Genomic DNA, 18,308 nt, shown 5'->3' with positions numbered 1-18,308 from the left:
CAAGCAGATTTGAAAGAAAAAATCCAGAAATGTTCCAAATAGCAACCAAATACCTAGAGCTTACCTTGGAGCTTAAGAGACATTTTATTTTCATGAGTAGAGACTTCTTCATTATTTTCAGAATGAAACAGTCACAGGTCGGGGAATAGGTCACTCAAATGAGAAAAAATAATGTGTGGACCTCCTTGAGAGCGATTGTATTTTATGTGTGGAATATTAGTATAGTTTTATCCTATTTCTGCCAAAAAACTTTCCCTTTTTTCAGTTGTGTTTACAATATAAAAGTTGTTTAGTTTGTTTTTTGTTTTTTTTTCCTCTAAAATATCTTCTTCTCTCATGCTGCCATATAATTTTAGAGGTGGCTACACTCTGAATGGGAGAATTTATGCTCAGTGTACATTTTAAGCTTTAGAGAAAATATTGATAGGAAAAAAAAGGCAGCAAAGATGAAGGTTCTGTTCTCTGGGTTTGAAATCCAATTATTATTATTGTTGCTATTAGTATTGAAAGCATTAGTGGGACATTTGTAGCATGCAGACAACCATAAATCTTGTCCTGAGGTACATAGTTTATCTGGAAAATATCTGTACACATAGTCATGCATTTACCTTGAGAAAACACTAATGACTAATTTCAATGGATTGTAAATGCTTCTGTATTTTGGGATCCTGAATTTTATTGTACGCACAGTGAAAACAATTCAGGCACATCCTAATACTGAAGAGTATGTGAAGTATTTCTAAAGGCATTTTCAACTAACTAGCATAAGGCATGCAGATATGTAAATACTAATACAAAATGTGCAACTTAGGCCCTTTCTGTGCAAAAGCCTTCCTGCCTGTGAGTCCCACTAGCTTCCTTTCTGTAGCTTACAGTCTCTTTTTCCCATGTGTTCAGCTTTCACTTCTTACTTTCCTATTACCTCAGCTACTCTGCTTCAATTTTCAATAGATGTATACCTGAGGCGTTTGATGAGGGACAAATTTACCTGAGAATTGATTTTCTTGATTGGTATTTTGAAGTAGTTATAGATTTTCCAAACCATGGTTATCCATGTGTGAAATATGTCTTTTATACAGCATGTATTAAGACTGATTAGGAAAATACAAACCATATGAAATGAAGCTTATAGTAGTCATCTTCATTACAATGAAATGCTGGTTGAAACTGATATTTCTGGCAAACCTATAATTATATATTCATACTTTTATACTGACATATATATTTACATAGAATATATATATATATATATATATATATATATATATAAATGAATTACAGAAATAAATAAATCTATGTTTCACAGATTTATGCGTGCAATTCATTAATTATGTTGTTTAGCATTTTTCTGGTCACTAAAGAATATTTAATGAGAATGTTTCCTGCCAGGAGGTAATCTGAGGAGAAATTATCTGTGAAGAATAATGTATAATAATCACTATAACATCCAACAGTTTATCATAGTATTTCTAGTTTTCTATGTTAATTAAAACTCTAAAATATGAAAAACAAAAGTTATTTGTTAATATTAAAACAGTAAGAACTCTAAGTGCCCGTAACTCTGCAAAGGCAAACAGTACCATAGGGAGTGAGTTCAAACCAATCCAGTTCTTTATGTATTCAAAAGAATTAGGTAGCTCCACAGGTTCTTATTCCTCAATCTTTGTCTTGCATCTGCTGGAGCATTTTGTATATTACTGAAGTGTAAACCTGCCACATACTCTGCTCTTTTGACAGCAGGCAGAAAGAAAATTAAGCAAAACACTGAGATAGACTTAAAACCTTTGGTTTGTTTAGTGTAACCACAAATTAACTTAAAAAAAAAAACCCAAACCAATAACAAAACCACAAAAAATAAAACCCCTTATCAATATATATCATTATCCAATAAAAGAAATTCTATTACATCTCAAGAGACAGTGAGCCAAATCTTTAAATGAAAAATCTTACATTTCTAGAAAGAATCCATAATGTGAAATGAAAGAATTGCTGAATTCCTATTAAATAGGAAATGATGAGTCAGATTCCTTGTCTTGCTCTGCTCTGTAAGATAATATCTAAATGGCCTAAGAATTGATTTGAAGGGAGAGTCCCTTTAGTTTACTTTATAGAATTGGTGTGGGACACTGAGACAATCAAATTTAGAAACACTGGATACATTAAAATCTTGAAGTCAAATTGTGTGGCTTGTATCTATTTGTGCTACTATAAGAACCAAAACAACTCATCTCTGGATCAAACACTGCTCCTTTGCTTCTCTCCTCAAAAAAAGTGAGTATTTGATCAGAAGCAGGGTTTATCTTCACTAAAGCAGCAAAAAAACATTCTCCAGAGAAGAAAGTAATTGAGATTTTATGATAATGTTGTCCAGTTGTAGGATAGAATAAATGGGAAAGATAATTATGGAATTACATGATGAGTAAGTTTATCTTTTGTCAGAAGAAAAGACAGTGTCTAGCATGATTTGGGGGGAAGAGGACAGGGGGAAAGAAAACAGGTTGTGTTTTTGAGGCCCTGCCAAGAGCAAGTATACACCAAATCCTATTAAATGAGAAAAAACCCCACTTCCTTACAGCTGAAGAGTAAATCATCTGATTAGAAAAAAACATGTTACATTTGGCCAAAAATATACTAAACGTGTTTGATTTTCCAGTTTTTCAATCCACTTTTTAGCTGTATTAATCACCTAAAATTTCAACTAAAGTACCTTAAATCATGGGTGTTAAAAACCTTCAGAATTACCCACTTATTACTTGCAATTTTTATTGAAAACCGGTTTTTATTGGCAAACTATTGAAATACAATCGAAGATATTTTGCTTTCCATTTTGTTTTTGCTTTTTTCTTTATTTTCCTTCAGTATAATAAACACTCTTCACCTTCCAAATGACCAAGAATGAGACCTTTTCTAATTTTTCAATTCATCTATGAGAGAATAATTTAATTTTCAGTGTCAAATTGGTACTGATTAGCAATGCACACATGAATGTTTTGGATTTAAATCATTAAAACAGATTTTGTAATGTCTTTATTCTATTACATCCTTTCTAATTAAGGTATTACATCTAACTGTTGGCAGAACATTTAGCAGCTGTTTAGAAAATCTTACATAGACAGCAGTTGTTAGTAGTTCACTTTCCAAAAAGTGAAAGTATGTGTCAGATGAAATTTCAGCCATATTAATCTTTGGTGTAATTCTAACTAAAGTTTTCATTAACGTAAAGTTGTAGGGTGAATGTGCTGAATGACAAGAATCTGTTCCATCTCTCTTGTATCATTTTTCAATGCCAGATAATTTACAAAGCATTATAATCTAGCTGTTGGTTCTATTCATTCTGATATGGCTTGCCATTTAATAGGATTTATTTTCTGCACCCTTCTACAAACCTTCTCAGTTTGTAACATTTTCCTTTCTCATTTAAGGAGATGCATCAATCATTACTTTTTCCATAGGTTCTACCTGACCACAGAGGCAGTTGACTCCCTCTGAGAATAAACTTGCAGCCTTTCTTTGTCCTAATTCTCCAGGCCTTCCAGGAATTCATGCTCCACACTCTTTCTGAATCTTATTTTTCTTTCTTCTCTTTTTACATCTTTTCACAGAATCACAGGATGTTTACATTGGAAGACACCTCTGAAGATCGCATAGCAGGTTCACCAGAGCAGATTGCACAGGTTGTGTTCAGATGGCTTTTGAGTATTGCAGAGAAGGAAATGCCTGAATGTCTCTGGTCTTCTGTTCCAATGCCCTGTCACCTACCTATTAAGATGTAACTTCCTGTTTTGTTTAGGTATTTTTATGTGGTGTGAATTTTCAAGAAAATCAAAATACCAAAAGTAGGAGGCTTGTGAGAATAAAAGGGGAATCAGATGCTTAAAAATGTATTAGTATGAGGTGAAAATATTGTGTGGCAGCTGAAAATGTAGATGTTGTCAGAAGTGGAGAGGTGGAGGTAAGTAAAAAGAGAGACAACATGATTGAGGACAAGATTCTTTGCAACTATACATTGAATTCTATCTGTTGACATTACTGGGAAAGCACTAGGCTACAACAGTTGTAGGTCCAGTCATATAATTTGATAAATGCCTGAGTACTTCAAGCAAAAAATCAGACATGGTAAGGACTATGAATATTATTTTAGCATCTAGTTACAAGCTGAATCCATAGGATGGATGTTATTATTAATAGGAAATATCCATGGTGAGGATGAAGGCTAGAGAAGGCATGAATGAGATTATTTTTTCTAAATCTAAATTTATTAATTTTAAGCACCTAAACTTTTAAACTTTTATGTAAGAACAATCACACATTTGTAGGTTTATGATGTATGCAAAAAAAGTAACAGGAATTGGCTGAATCCAATCAAAGGACAGATTGTCTGTATTTGTGGGTAGATTCAAATGCCAGTGTTTGTAAGGAAAAGTGTCTAGTGAACTGTAGAAACGGGAAACAGTGTAGCCAAGTGAAATTTTATGTGAAGGCTTATTATATAAGACAGTCACACAAACCCAATGATTATTGTTGAAGTGCTTAATGTAAACAGAGAATGATTCTTTCATGCCAAGTTGCAGTGATTTTACCTTAAGATCTGCACTTTTTCATAATGTAGAAATTTTTTGTTTTCTTTTTTTATATTTTTTTAACTGGAAATAAACCAAATGACAAACCCAAAGTCTCAAACTCAGAAGCTTGTGAGTTTCTGAAAGCTCCAGAGGTTCTTACAGTCCCTGGGATATTTATGATCCTGTATATTTTCTGTTTCATATCCATCTTTTTTTTCCATTCTGTATTTGGCAGAATACAGCTTTCTGTAAAATTTTCTATCTGTTCTAGTTCTATATTAGTGTTATCTGTGGTATCATAACAAAACTGTTAGTGTCATAATCATGAAAAATTTCACAAAATGTAGCCAAGAATAGCACTGATAAAGAGAAAGTGGGAGAAACAATACAATAACCTCTGGATTGTCTTTTTTTTCCTATGTCTTACTTTGTGTAGGCTCTAAAATTTTTTCATGATAGACTCAGTATATCCTGAGCTGGAATGGACCCATGAGGTTCACCAAATTCAAATCCTGGCTCTGCACTGGACAACCCCAAGAATCACACCTTTGACAAAGACCTGTGTGTCTTTGGACAGAGTGCTGTCCAAACTTTTCTTGAACACTGTCAGGCTGCTGTCGTGAGGAGCCTGAGGTGCCTTTTCTTGTTCCCTATCACCCTCTGCGTGAAGAACCTTTTCCTAACAACCAACATAAACCTCCCCTGATACAACTTCAGGCAATTCCCTTGGGTCCTGTCACTGTCACCACAGAGGGAAGATGAGTGTTTGCCCCTCCTTTTTCCCTCATTTCAACTGCAATAAGGTCCTCCCTCAGTCTCCTCTTCTCCAGGCTGAGCAAGCCAAGTTACTTCAATCACCTGCTTCCCCTCTATCCTTCGCCATCTTCACAGCCTTCCTTTGGATGCTCTCTAAACTTTTTATATCCTTTTTATACAGCAATGCCAAAGAGGGGTTTCTTTGTATGTGACTAGGCTCTTCTTTCTTTAATGTGCTTCAAATCGAGAAGAATATGATTTAACTAAATGGTTGCTCTTTAATTTAGAAATTCACTGGGGCATTTTTCTTTTGGCATTCTTAGTGTAAATTCAGCATTTTTATTTTCACACATGTGAGAGGAGAAGTAAGAACTGCTATGACTACCTCTGTAGTTCTCCTTCTGGGACAAAATAATTTTTAAGAGACTTGACATTTTCAAATTATAAATTATTAATAGAAATATTTTTCATTATATGCAAAGCTTCTTCATCAACAAAGGATAAAAATTAAACATTTTTTACCAAAGGCAGGTAAGTTACAAATAAACAAACAAAAAAATTATAATATTTATTTGAAATAAGTTTTTAAAAATGTTTAAAATTTTAGAGGTATGGCCTCTCAGTTTATCTCATTATACAAATTAACAGCCTTTTACATTACTTCATTTAAATTTATGTTCTGTGATTTTGTCAATCACTGAGGCAAGCAAATGTAAATTTTATTCACTGCCTATCCATACACATAGAAAATCATATTCACATCCTGGCATAAATCCTTGGATTGTAACAGCTTAAATGTCACTGTGAGAAGGTCACTTTACTTCACTGTGAATGGTACTTGCATGTTCTGTGGAAGTGGCATTTCTTTTTATAGTTTGATCCATTAAAGTACCAGAAATAATAAAATCATAGAATATTTAAGGTTGGGAAATACCTTTAAGATTATCAGGTTCAACGGTTAACCTAACACTACCACCATTGAGTGGTAGTGTAGTCACATGTGTTTTGAATACTTCCAGGGACATCGCTGTTTCTCTGGACAGTCTGTTCCCGTGCTTTACTCTCCTTTTCACAAAAAATGTTTGCCTAATCTAAACCTCCACTGGTGCAAACTGAGGCCATTTTCTCTTTTTTTACCTGGAGAAGAGACTGGCATTCACCTCACCACAACTTCCTTTCGTGTAGCTGTGTAGCAAGTGATAATGTCTCACCTAAGCCTCCCTTTCTCCCTCTCTCTCTAAACAACCCCAGCTCCCTCATCCCTCATAAGATTTGTGCCCTATGTCCACAAGTTTTAAGTCCATGTCTGTAAGTCAGCAAATTTACCATGATGGCAAAGGTGTCACACTTTGAAAGTGTTCATTGCTTTCAGCCTGAACCACCTGGGAAAGCAATCTGCTTGGAACAGGTGTACTCCTTTCACCAGGAAAGGGAAGGATTTGATGTGGTCATCTTTAATGGTGTGGAGTTAATTTTTTTCACAGTTGCTGGTATGGGGTCGTATTTTGCATTTGTGCTGAACACAGGGTTGATAGTACAGAGGTGTTTTCATTATTGCTGAGCAGGGCTCACAGAGAGCCAAGGTCTTTTCTGCTGTTCATACTGCTGCACACTGGCAGGGAGGGCACATATCTGGGATAGGTGACCCAAAAAGACCAAAGAAATATCACACACCATATAACATCGTGCTCAGTATGTAAGCTGGGAGAAGAAAGAGGAATGGAGGAACATCTCCTCAAGTAGCTACTACATGTGATGGAGCCTTCCTCTCCTGGAAATGGCTGAATACCTGCCTACCCATGGGAAGCAGTGAATTAATTCCTTGGGTTTTGCTTTGCTTGCATATGTGACTTTTGTTTTTTCTATTAAACTTTTTCTCAACACACTAGTTTTCCAGTGGTCAGTCTTCCAATTCTCTCACAATCCCACTGATGGGGGACTGAGCAAGCAGCTCTGTGGTCTTTGGTTGCTGGCTGCTGTTAAACCACAACAAAAGGCGTCACTGTTTTTAGGGGAGTGATAAAAGACTAGGAATTCCCTTTAGGGGAATGAAAATTATTTATCTTCATTAATAAAACCAGAAATCAGTGTATCTTTCTAAACTGCCAGATTATTAATGATAGGTTGGTCATTAATGTCATTACAATGAAACATAAAGTTGTTAGTTCGTGAGCTTGAAACTATATCCATCGTGAAAGAGAACAGTGATGGTTGCCTGGTAAATCAGAGGCTTGCACAGCCCCAGTAAAATCATTGCATATGTCCTGTGTCACTTTGATTCTCTACTGCAAGTGAAAGACCCCCAGACAGAGCAGGGGTGGCGTGACTGCTGTTTCAATCATATACACAGAAAGTATTTATTTTCTAATATCAAGCATCATTCACATAATCCATCTGACGTTTATCACCTGGTGTTTGCATCAGCTGTTGTCATGGCCACATATCAGAGAAATATAGGAGGTCTCCTAGATTTTTTCTGTTGAATAGATTAAGCACTTTCAAATGAAGCTGTAAAAGCCTGAACTAGAATTCCAAGTAACACAAATGGAGTTTCAAACTTACTTCTCTTTGTAAGTAATATAATTTTCTGGATCAAATTTGCAGAAACATTTTTCATTAAGCTATAAAGTCCTAGCAAGATGGACATAGAAGAATAATGAAAGTAGACTCTTTAGAAGGCCTTTTTGGCTTTGGAAAGCTCTTTATGAGTGTCAAGGTGTAGAATGAGACAGTCTGGACAAGGGTGCACTTTATTATGTTCCTTGACATTAATCCTGATCCAGCCAGTTTATTGCTGGATTTTAAATTTTAATTAAAAAATGCATTTGTTAAATTTAATAACATGGTTTTGGAAATTGATGTTCTAAAAATAGAGTTTTCTTTTAAACATTAGGCATCTGAAAGAATTACAAAATTCCTGTTAATTCTGAAAATTCTCAGTGAACATTCAGCAGTGTGTGGTTTACTCAAGCAGGTTACTTGGTCTGTTGGAAGCTCAGCAGTAAATCTGCTTCAGCTATAGCTGTTAACTTCTAGCAATTTCACCACTGTGGCAGTGGTGTCTTTACCATGGTATTGATATATTGAATCACTATGGTGTCTCTATGTTAACTATTAAGTTAAAAAAAAAACCCCAGGCCAAATATTATGGTGTAGCTCTGATGGTGACTTGCCCAGTTTCTCATATGACCTCTGTTGCATAGGCATTCTTTTAATTTATATATATCAGAAATAAATTCTTTATTTCTTATCTGTGATGTTATTTGAAAATATTCCAATTCTTAGATCAGATGAAGGATCTCAAATAAATAATTCTCCATTCCATATATTTGGTTTGATAGTATGCAGAGCACAACTCTATGTTAAAGCAAGTAGAGCAATCTGATCATTCCTTTGAAAACTGAAAACTACAAGAAAACAACCCCCTTATTCTGATATTCCCCATTTTTGAATACATAATTTTCATACCCATTGTGATACTGTCAGTGTTAAGATTTTTAAACCAAGATCTAAAGCCAGATCTCTGATGCATGAAGTAATGGAAAAGCAGGAAGTGATTATTATATGATATCAGCTGCTGATATGCTGTTTTTTTCTATCTGTACCTTCACTCCTCATATCCTATTTCTTTGACTGCCTTACACTACTCTACTGAGCCTATCAACGCTTCCTTCAATCAGCATTTTCTAGTCATGGCAGAATTTAATGCCTTTGCTTCCACCCCTTCCCCTAGCATGACTGTTGATAAGAACATAGATGGACCACTCTTTACTGCATGTTGGACAGCAGAAAATTCAGTTTCATGGATAAAAAAGAATCTCTTTCCCCAGAGACCAGTACTCATCGTATTTCACTTGCCAGATAAATAGCTGAATATAAGACATTGGTCCTTTGCTAATTTTGGCTTGATTTTACATGGGCAGCAATGGCGGGCCTTTAACTTATGGGTAATGTCTCTGTCAACTCTGTGATCTTCTAACCAAAGTCTGCAGGCAACAAAATTTCATGGAGGGAAAAGTGATTGTTTTGGTATGAAAGAAATAATTTGGTTTTGGTTAATGTGTTCTCAGAAAAAGGTGACTGTGGTAGTTTGACATTTAGGGAAAGCAGTGGGAAACACCCGTGGAAGTGATTTCTCTGGGAGAGTCTGCTGGGAGTTTCTTCTGTGCTTGTGATCAGGCCAATAGCTGGCCAGTTCTGAGAGCTGGCAGCACTTTGGGACCACTGAAAAGTAAGTTAACTTCTGTGAATACCACCTTTTAAAACCCCAAACCCGGGAACTTCTTCCTCTTTCTTTCCGGCCTTGAAAGGTAGCAGAGCTCTGGTGTGGCGGGCCCCGCTCCCCTGTGCGGCCTGGGGAGGGCTGGGCCGGACTCCAGTGGCTCCCGGGTGGAGGATGGAGACTGTGGAACTCCAGCCCAGGCCGGGCCAGGCTCTGCTGCGGCTCTGGCTTCTCCCGGGAAGTTTTCCGTGTCCCATTCCGGTGGGGTGGCCGAAGCCCTTCCCAGGGGTTCCCCAGCCCCAGTGTGAGCCGAGCTACGGCTGCTGACACTCACCGACACCTCTCCCCTTCTCTCCGACCCTCATAGACAGCTCCAGGGCGTCTGTTCCCTCCCAGCCCGGCTGAGAGAGGCACCAGCGACACCTGAAATCCAACACCGTGACTGCCTGCTGCAGCTGGGGCCACATTTAACCCTTTCACTACACAGATGAGACCTGCAGCTTTAATCTTCTCTCCAGGGAAAGAAAAGAACAAAGTGACAGGTAAAAAGACAACATGAAACATCAAAGTCAGTAAAAGAAGGAATCAAACCTCAGATGGAAAGAGAATGAGGAGATGCTCTAATAAGCTAAAATATTCTTTGGTAGGGCCATGGAGATAGACAATAATGTTCTGAAAATAACTCCTTTAATTCATGAAAAAGTAATGGGGGAATGAAGTATTCAAGCTGTAGGTCTGGGCAGAGGTATCCATTGATGAAGCCGAGCGGATGATGGAGTAGCTGTAATTCCATGAGACACTTGAGAGAGAGAGATGAGAACTGATGAAGACCCTTTGCCCCAAGGGAAAGAAGGAGAAAACCTCTGTTCCCAGAGATGATCACAGAGACAAATGGAGAGAACCTTTGCCTTTGAATAACTCATTCTTAAAATAATACCCCATGAGTTCATGGCCCATGAACACACCTCTAGAAAGGCTGTGAAAATGGGAGGAGATGGCAGAATTTGTGCCGAGGTGGCTGCCAGTCATAGAAACGAAAAGCCATGAGAAAACTTTCTTGTGGAGAGGTCTCCATGGCAAGACAAGAAAAAACTCTTCTCCCTACAAAATCTGATGAAAAGACTATTGTATAGTTGGTGCTGTTTTAACATCCCAAATTTTGTTTCTACGTTGTCAGTTGGTAAAAGAAAGGTCAGGTGGGTTTTATTCTGGAAGTTTTATTCTGGTTTCTTATTCTTGTAGTCCTATTAATAACGTTTCTTTATTCCTTTTAACCTTTAAGCCTGTTTTGCCCTTCTCTTAATCCATATCTCACAACAAGAAATGATTAAGTAGCCTGGTGATTTTAGCAAGTGCTAAAACCCACCACAGTGACATACTTTAGTCAAAAGCATTGTGAAATCCAATATAAAGGAAGGAAGGTGGCTTGTACAGAATATTGCATCATGAAGTATTTTATCAGGACTTGATTATGTAATGCAACTAGTAAAACAACCACATTTTGTTTTTAAAAAGAAGAGGAGTAGGAGCGTATTTTTCCCTTTACATATGAGATTTTCCTTGCACAATTACACCTCTCCAAGTTATAAAATTTGGAATATCAATTTATGATTGCTGTTGTATTAAATTTTGTATATTTCATTTCATTATGCAGTAGAAAGGGGAATACTTATGCCTCTATAAATAATACAATTTCACTAGTTAAATGTGATTCAGATAATCTACCTTTGTAACAGCTTTCCTCAAGTTAAAAAGGCTTTGAGATGCTGTACTTCTAAGCATGACATTTGCATGGGCTGTTAAGATACTTAGGTAAAATTTTGATATATTGGCCATGATTTCCCTGCCTTCCTTTGTGGTCTTTGTAGTAATGAATTAATGGAAACATGCAAAATCAGAATAAATTCTTCCCAAAATCCAATCTAAACATCCTCTGAGGCAACCTGAGGCCATTTCCTCTCATTCTGTCACTTGTTTCTAGAATTCTAGAATTTTAGACACATGCACGTAACCATGCATGCACTCACGCACGCACGTGCGCACATTCTTTCAAGGCATCAAACTTACCTTCTTTACTTTCAATCTGACAGATTGAAATTGCTGGTATGTGTGGTCAGTGCTGGCAGTTGCTGCCTCCTGACTCCCATAGGACTCTACTGGTGTTGATGCAGCTGTCTTGGGCTCCTGTTCCAATGCGGGGAAGAAAAAGAACCGGGCTGTCAAGCACCAGCACGTGGTGGCCCTGGACCTGCTCTGCTTTGCACTACCAACAGGAGTTGCAAAGTTCACTCTGAAATGGTTTTCCCTTGCAAAATGCAACTTCTAGAGTTGCTAGCATTGCATGTAAATGCACTGTTTATAAACTCTGACTGCCTTTCCCTTCTCTTTAAAAGGACCCCTGGAAGCCCCACAGCCCTGCAGTTCCATTTCTGGCCACACAGTTAAAGTGTTAAAGCGACAATTTCGGGCACAGAGAGATATGGAATATAATAAAATTTTGGGCTTCCCAGGACACCCCAAAATGAAGTGTCCTTTTTGTAACCCTACTTCTTGCACTAGTGCAGTTATGCCACCATTATATAATACACCAAAATGGAATTATTGCCTCAAAAATTACTAGGTTTGATCCTACCTCCACAAGGCCAGAACTGAAACCTACTCCTTTTTGAAGTTTATGCATAGGCACACATGGTGTTTTTTGCAAGTTTCACCACCAAATGAGTGCTTAAGGCATATGCTGCAATTGTATTTAACCCTTTCTTTACAGACATGTATTTAATCTATCTTTTGTACTGTAGTTTTGTTCCTTTTAAGGGTTCACCTTCCCTGGGCAGCATGTTGCAGTGCTTGACAACATTTTCCATGAAGCAATTCTTCCTAATATCCAATCGAAATCTCCTCTGAAGCGATCTGAGGCCATTTCTTCTCCTTCTGATACTTGTTTCCTAGGAGAAGAGGCCAAAACCTGCCTGAGTACACACTCCTCAACTCAGGTAGCTGTAGAAACCAATAAGATCTACTCAGAACCTCCTTTTCCCAGCTCCCTCGGCTGCTCCACATCAGACTTCTGCTCCAAACCCTTCACCAGCTCTCTTGACCTTCTCTGGATATGCTGTAGCACCAAGATGTCTTTCTTCCCCTGAGAGGCCTAAAAGTGAACGCTGGATTCAAGGCGCCGCCTCACCTGCACCAAGTCCAGATGGATGATCCCTTCTCTAATCCTGCTGGCCACACTACCTATTTTGGGCACCTGGTAATAGAGAGAGATCAGGTTGGTCAAGGAGGACTTGCCTTTCACAGATCTGTTCTGGCTGGGCCTGATCGCCTGGTTGTCCTGTACATGCCACGTGATGACATGCAATGAGATCTCTGCATAACCTTTCCCTGCCACAGAATCCTTAAAGGACAAACATATCTATATTTGTGCCTTTTAAAAAATTTGTAATTAAAGACACGATTCCTGGAAAGAATTATTCATATAAAAAAACATCACTAATGTGACTAAGCCTGTTAATTTGAATGCCATTACTCAAATTCAAAGCAATGTAACCTGGAGGAGAATTGGCCCCACATGACTTCTAAATAGATAGTTATCAGTTAAATTAATTGATGTTAAATTAATGTGTCAATTAAATAAGCATAAGATCTTACAACTTCAGGCTTCTCCAGCTCTATTTGGAATGAATATAAAAGCCCTTATAGAAGTTTCAACTCTGGCTAATGACTTCAATCCCTTAAAGAGTTTTCAAGAGCTGAGGGAACATTCACCTTCTGTACTTTATAATTTAAAACTTTGGAAAAAATAAGTTTAATCATACTAATTCCAAAAAAGCAGGTGGACCGTTTACTTTGATTCTAATCAATCTAATTCTAAACAATCTAATTTCACAGACTTCGTGATTCACTTAAATTAAGGCTAAGAAAATACAGCGCTATCGGAATAATATGTATGTATGATTCGAAGTAAAGGACAAAATCTGTAAATGGCTGATTTTGGATTTGAAATTCAATCTTAAATTCTCTAACAGTTTGAGGGCATTTCATTTTCCTTCCTATTTCCTGCTATGAAGATTTCTTTTCTGTTGGTTTGCTAGTGATCAAGATATTACCTGACGAAAAAAAAGAGGTACTGAGAAATTCAGTATGATCTGATATCTGATCTCTTTGATTTCAAATGGGAAATTTGTCCTGAAATTCTCTGTAGACCTTACAGCCAAGTTGCCAGATAGATGCTAACTCAGGACCACACATATCAAACGTTTTTTTATGCTGTTTTTTCAGCTAAAATAAATGGCTATTTAGCACTTTATAGAGCTTAGCTAATAGTGATAGGAACATAATCCAGACCTAGAAATATTATAAACAAAAATATTTATACAAAACTATTTCAATAAGACCTTCTGATATTACTACATAGGTTTCCGCATGGTCCAGTAAGTTTCCATGCTTCTTTCCAGTAGTTTCTGCCCTTTTCTTATATTTTAAAGAGTGTGCTTGTTATGATGTACTTCTGAGGCATAACAAGTCACATTTTACCCTTACATCCGATATTGCTGTATATGCAGCAATAATTTAAAATGATCATATAGCTGGTCCTATAAAAATGAGAAGCTTTCTTTCTTTCTTTCTTTCTTTCTTTCTTTCTTTCTTTCTTTCTTTCTTTCTTTCTTTCTTTCTTTCTTTCTTTCTTTCTTTCTTTCTTTCTTTCTTTCTTTCTTTCTTTCTTTCTTTCTTTCTTTCTTTCTTTCTTTCTTTCTTTCTTTCTTTCTTTCTTTCTTTCTTTCTTTCTTTCTTTCTTTCTTTCTTTCTTTCTTTCTTTCTTTCTTTCTTTCTTTCTTTCTTTCTTTCTTTCTTTCTTTCTTTCTTTCTTTCTTTCTTTCTTTCTTTCTTTCTTTCTTTCTTTCTTTCTTTCTTTCTTTCTTTCTTTCTTTCTTTCTTTCTTTCTTTCTTTCTTTCTTTCTCTCTTTCTCTCTTTCTCTCTTTCTCTCTTTCTCTCTTTCTCTCTTTCTCTCTTTCTCTCTTTCTCTCTTCTCTCTTTCTCTCTTTCTCTCTTTCTCTCTCTCTCTCTTTCTCTCTCTCTCTCTTTCTCTCTCTCTCTCTCTCTCTCTTTCTCTCTCTCTTTCTCTCTTTCTCTCTTTCCCTCCCTCCCTCCCTCCCTCCCTCCCTCCCTCCCTCCCTCCCTCCCTCCCTCCCTCCCTCCCTCCCTCCCTCCCTCCCTCCCTCCCTCCCTCCCTCCCTCCCTCCCTCCCTCCCTCCCTCCCTCCCTCCCTCCCTCCCTCCCTCCCTCCCTCCCTCCCTCCCTCCCTCCCTCCCTCCCTCCCTCCCTCCGCCTGCCTTCTTGCTTTCCTGCCTTCATTCCCATAGCAACTTCTAAAAGGCACACCAAAAATTAGAGAGCCATAACCTATTGTCTTTTAAGACATAGTTTTCCCCTATTTCATGGGATGATGCAAGACTTGGTGTTTTCTAGTGGAAATAGTACTATTCATTGTAGTAAATAAGAAAATAAATATTAACTTTTCTCTCTTATTTTGTATTCTGTCAAAGGCTCAGCATCATGCTGTTGTATTTTCATATTTTTAAAAATAAACAGAATGAGAGAAAGCTGTTTAAAAAAGTCTTCAAAAGTCTATCTGCCAGCAAAATGGCATTCTTTCATTCTTTCTCTTGAATGCAAAAGACAATGTATTTTCTTGTTTTTTGTGGCTTTGTGTACATTTGTATGTTTTTATGAACAACTGATTGATATATATATATCTGCTTCCATCTTATACTGGTTAGTTTCTACTGAATATTTAACTTTTGCATACAAGAACTGCATTAAGACTAATATCAGGCAAAAGTATCCTAGGTATTGATCTTTTTCAGTTATGATCCCACCATGTCAAACAACATTGATAAAATCTCACCATAATGATCTTTACTGGAAGATGAACATTAAAAGGAATACTAACTTTGCAGGCAGCTTTCCTATAGAATTTTTCTTGCAGATCAAGTCTTTGACCAACCAATAAACATAAGTTTTGGATTTAGAGGTATAATACCTGCTATTAGAAAAAAAGATATTTTCCAAAGAAAAATCTGTAGCATATTCGTATTCTTTCTGGTTAAAATCATGGTTAAGGAAGAGAATACTCTCAGTTAAATGTGAGAAAGAAAAAAGGGGGAACACATATTTAAAAACATGAAATCATTTCAGTTTTTTTAGATTAAAAATGAGGTTTTGCTTGTAGTGACTATATTACTAATCCCACTGATTTATTTCAAATTTGTCATATGGATAACATCACCAGTATGAGTACATATTTTGGAAGTTGTAGCTGATGAAGATAGTGTCCAGACCATTTGGATAAGATCACAAGTTCTTTGGTTTGTTAATACTCTTCAGTAGAGCCAACAGAAGCAGTCACATTCACCAAGTTAAAAGCTGTATTTATATATGTCTCTTTGCTCTCTAGCGGGATAACTCTGCCCACACAAAGTTTTTGGGGAGAGTTGGGTCATGGGAAGAGGAAAGAAAATAAACCAACAAACTCCTCTCCAAGATGCTCTTTCATGTAACTTCTGAGAAAAAATACACCTCTTCTACAACTATCTAGTAATATCCTGGTTTTAAGTGTGAGGGTATCACAAAGTGAAAGATCCTTGAACTATGCAAAATATTAGCTTGAACTTTATTTTCAGGAAGTGAACTTGAAATTATATGTGTTTTGACCTGTAAAATATTGGGTGATTTTTTCAGTAATGCAGATGAAAAATATTCCTGCATAATTACACTGTAGAGTCTTTGCTTAATTGATAAATTATTTCTGTTCAATTTGGAATTATGGAGGTACTTCTGAGAACAACTTGAGAAGTTACTTTCTTCCAGAAAAAAGAATAATACCCTTTTATCTTGTTAAATAGTAACTAAACTTACATAGTTTTATAAGGAAGAAAAGGTATTTTAATCTCTGAATCAACCTGGAATTAGCTCTTGAACTAGCTGGAAAGGATGACCTCAAGAACCAGCCACTGATTTGTTCTGCATGTCCTTTGTTATAGAGGAAAACATAAGTTAGCCATGGAAAGGAAATTCCTTTAAATAAGAAATTAATTGGAGATTATTTATATTTTGCTTTTTCTTGTTCTGGTAAACAGAAATTTCCTCAGGTTATCTTCTTCATCACACTGTGTGTATGTACATTTTACCATGCTTGCTACTTACATTTTAAGCCCTTAATTTTGAAAAAGTGCAAATTTATATAAATATTCCCTATTAATTTTTATTTTCTATAAATAATCACTAATGTCTAAATTCTAATATATTTCTGTAAAATTACATTTTTATCATCAACAAATATTACAAATGTGCATACTAAAATAGCTTTAAAGCTTTTTTAATCTGGAAACAGCAAAATGTAAAACAGATTTACCAAACTGTCAAATGTTACCAACAGTCTGAACAAAATTGTTAAGAGAAGATTATTTTGTGTGTTCCTAGTGTAGGACAGTAGAAATGAATGTAGTCTTTGCTATTGATTTTAATGGAAGTAAACCAAGGGCACTAATAAACAGACTTACTGCCTTAGTGAAAATAGTGTCAGTTTGATATTGCCTTTGTCTATAGCTGCCACTCCCAATTTTATTTCTAAATGCTACTCTTTATCCTCTTAAAATTGCAATGAAGGGCTCAGGCTAACACAATACAATTCTTCATTAACTAAGGAATTTGTAAATTTCTTATATTTTACTGAATAAGATAGTATTAATTGTGATGGGTAGTAACTTTATAGTTACCTATTTACTCAGCTCTGTGTGTGTGTGTGTGTGTGTGTGTGTGTGTCTTTACAGTGATCTGCACCCCAAGTTGCAGTGGGGGCTGTTGCCTCGAGGGTGTATATACACACCATGTGGCAGGAACAGGGGAGACTGAGATCCAAATGCACTTGCTGGGCAGGCTGAGGGTCTGAACCAGGCTGTTTGAATACACACATATTCAAATGTGTATATTGTCACTTATGGGTCCCCATCTTGCTCAGTCAGAAAGAGGAGCTGATTGAGTCTGTTCCTGTCTATGCTTCTTTGAGTAGTCTTGAGTGCAGCTGTCTGTGATCTATGTAGCCAGCTGTGTGTATGTACATACATGGAGCATAAAGTGTGCTTTGTTTGCATGTGGCTTCTAGGAACCCATCTTCAGCCTTCCTACTGTTTGGCCTTGGGTGACTGGAATAGCACCATCCTGACTTGTTGAAACTCTTTTTCTAATATGAAGTCTGATTAGAAATTAAATACTGAAATTTTTTAACTGAAGGATTTTGTAGGTTATAGTGTTTAAGACAAACATGAATTTATCTAGGCATATGTATAGAGACTTATATTTATAAGTATGGGTCTGTAAACTGTGTTAACAGGTAGATAGATCTGTTTGGTAGAGATAAGATGTAGATCATCCACCAAAGAAGAACCTGTAAGTTCACAAAGTCTAATAAAATTAATCCATAAATTAAGCAGCAGAAAAGAAAATAAGCCATAAGATAAGCAGCAGAAAAAATTGTGTCATTTTGCCCTTACTCATAAACTCTGGTTTCTAGATAAATCTTGCCTTGCCAGTAATAATACATTTGAAATTCAGTTATTCAATTGCAAGTTTTCAAACTTTTTCACAATGCTGATCACTTCTCCATCAGTATTTCCCTCTTTAATCCCTTGACCCCACATGACAACTTATTTTTGACACACTACAATAGCTGTCTTTTTGCTGTGCGAGAAGTTTGACTTGCTTGAAC

Source organism: Cyanistes caeruleus, chromosome Z (assembly GCF_971803275.1).
Source record: "Cyanistes caeruleus chromosome Z, bCyaCae1.hap1.1, whole genome shotgun sequence".
Classification (NCBI taxonomy): Eukaryota; Metazoa; Chordata; class Aves; order Passeriformes; family Paridae; genus Cyanistes; species Cyanistes caeruleus.
Note: the sequence above shows the minus strand (reverse complement) of the source record.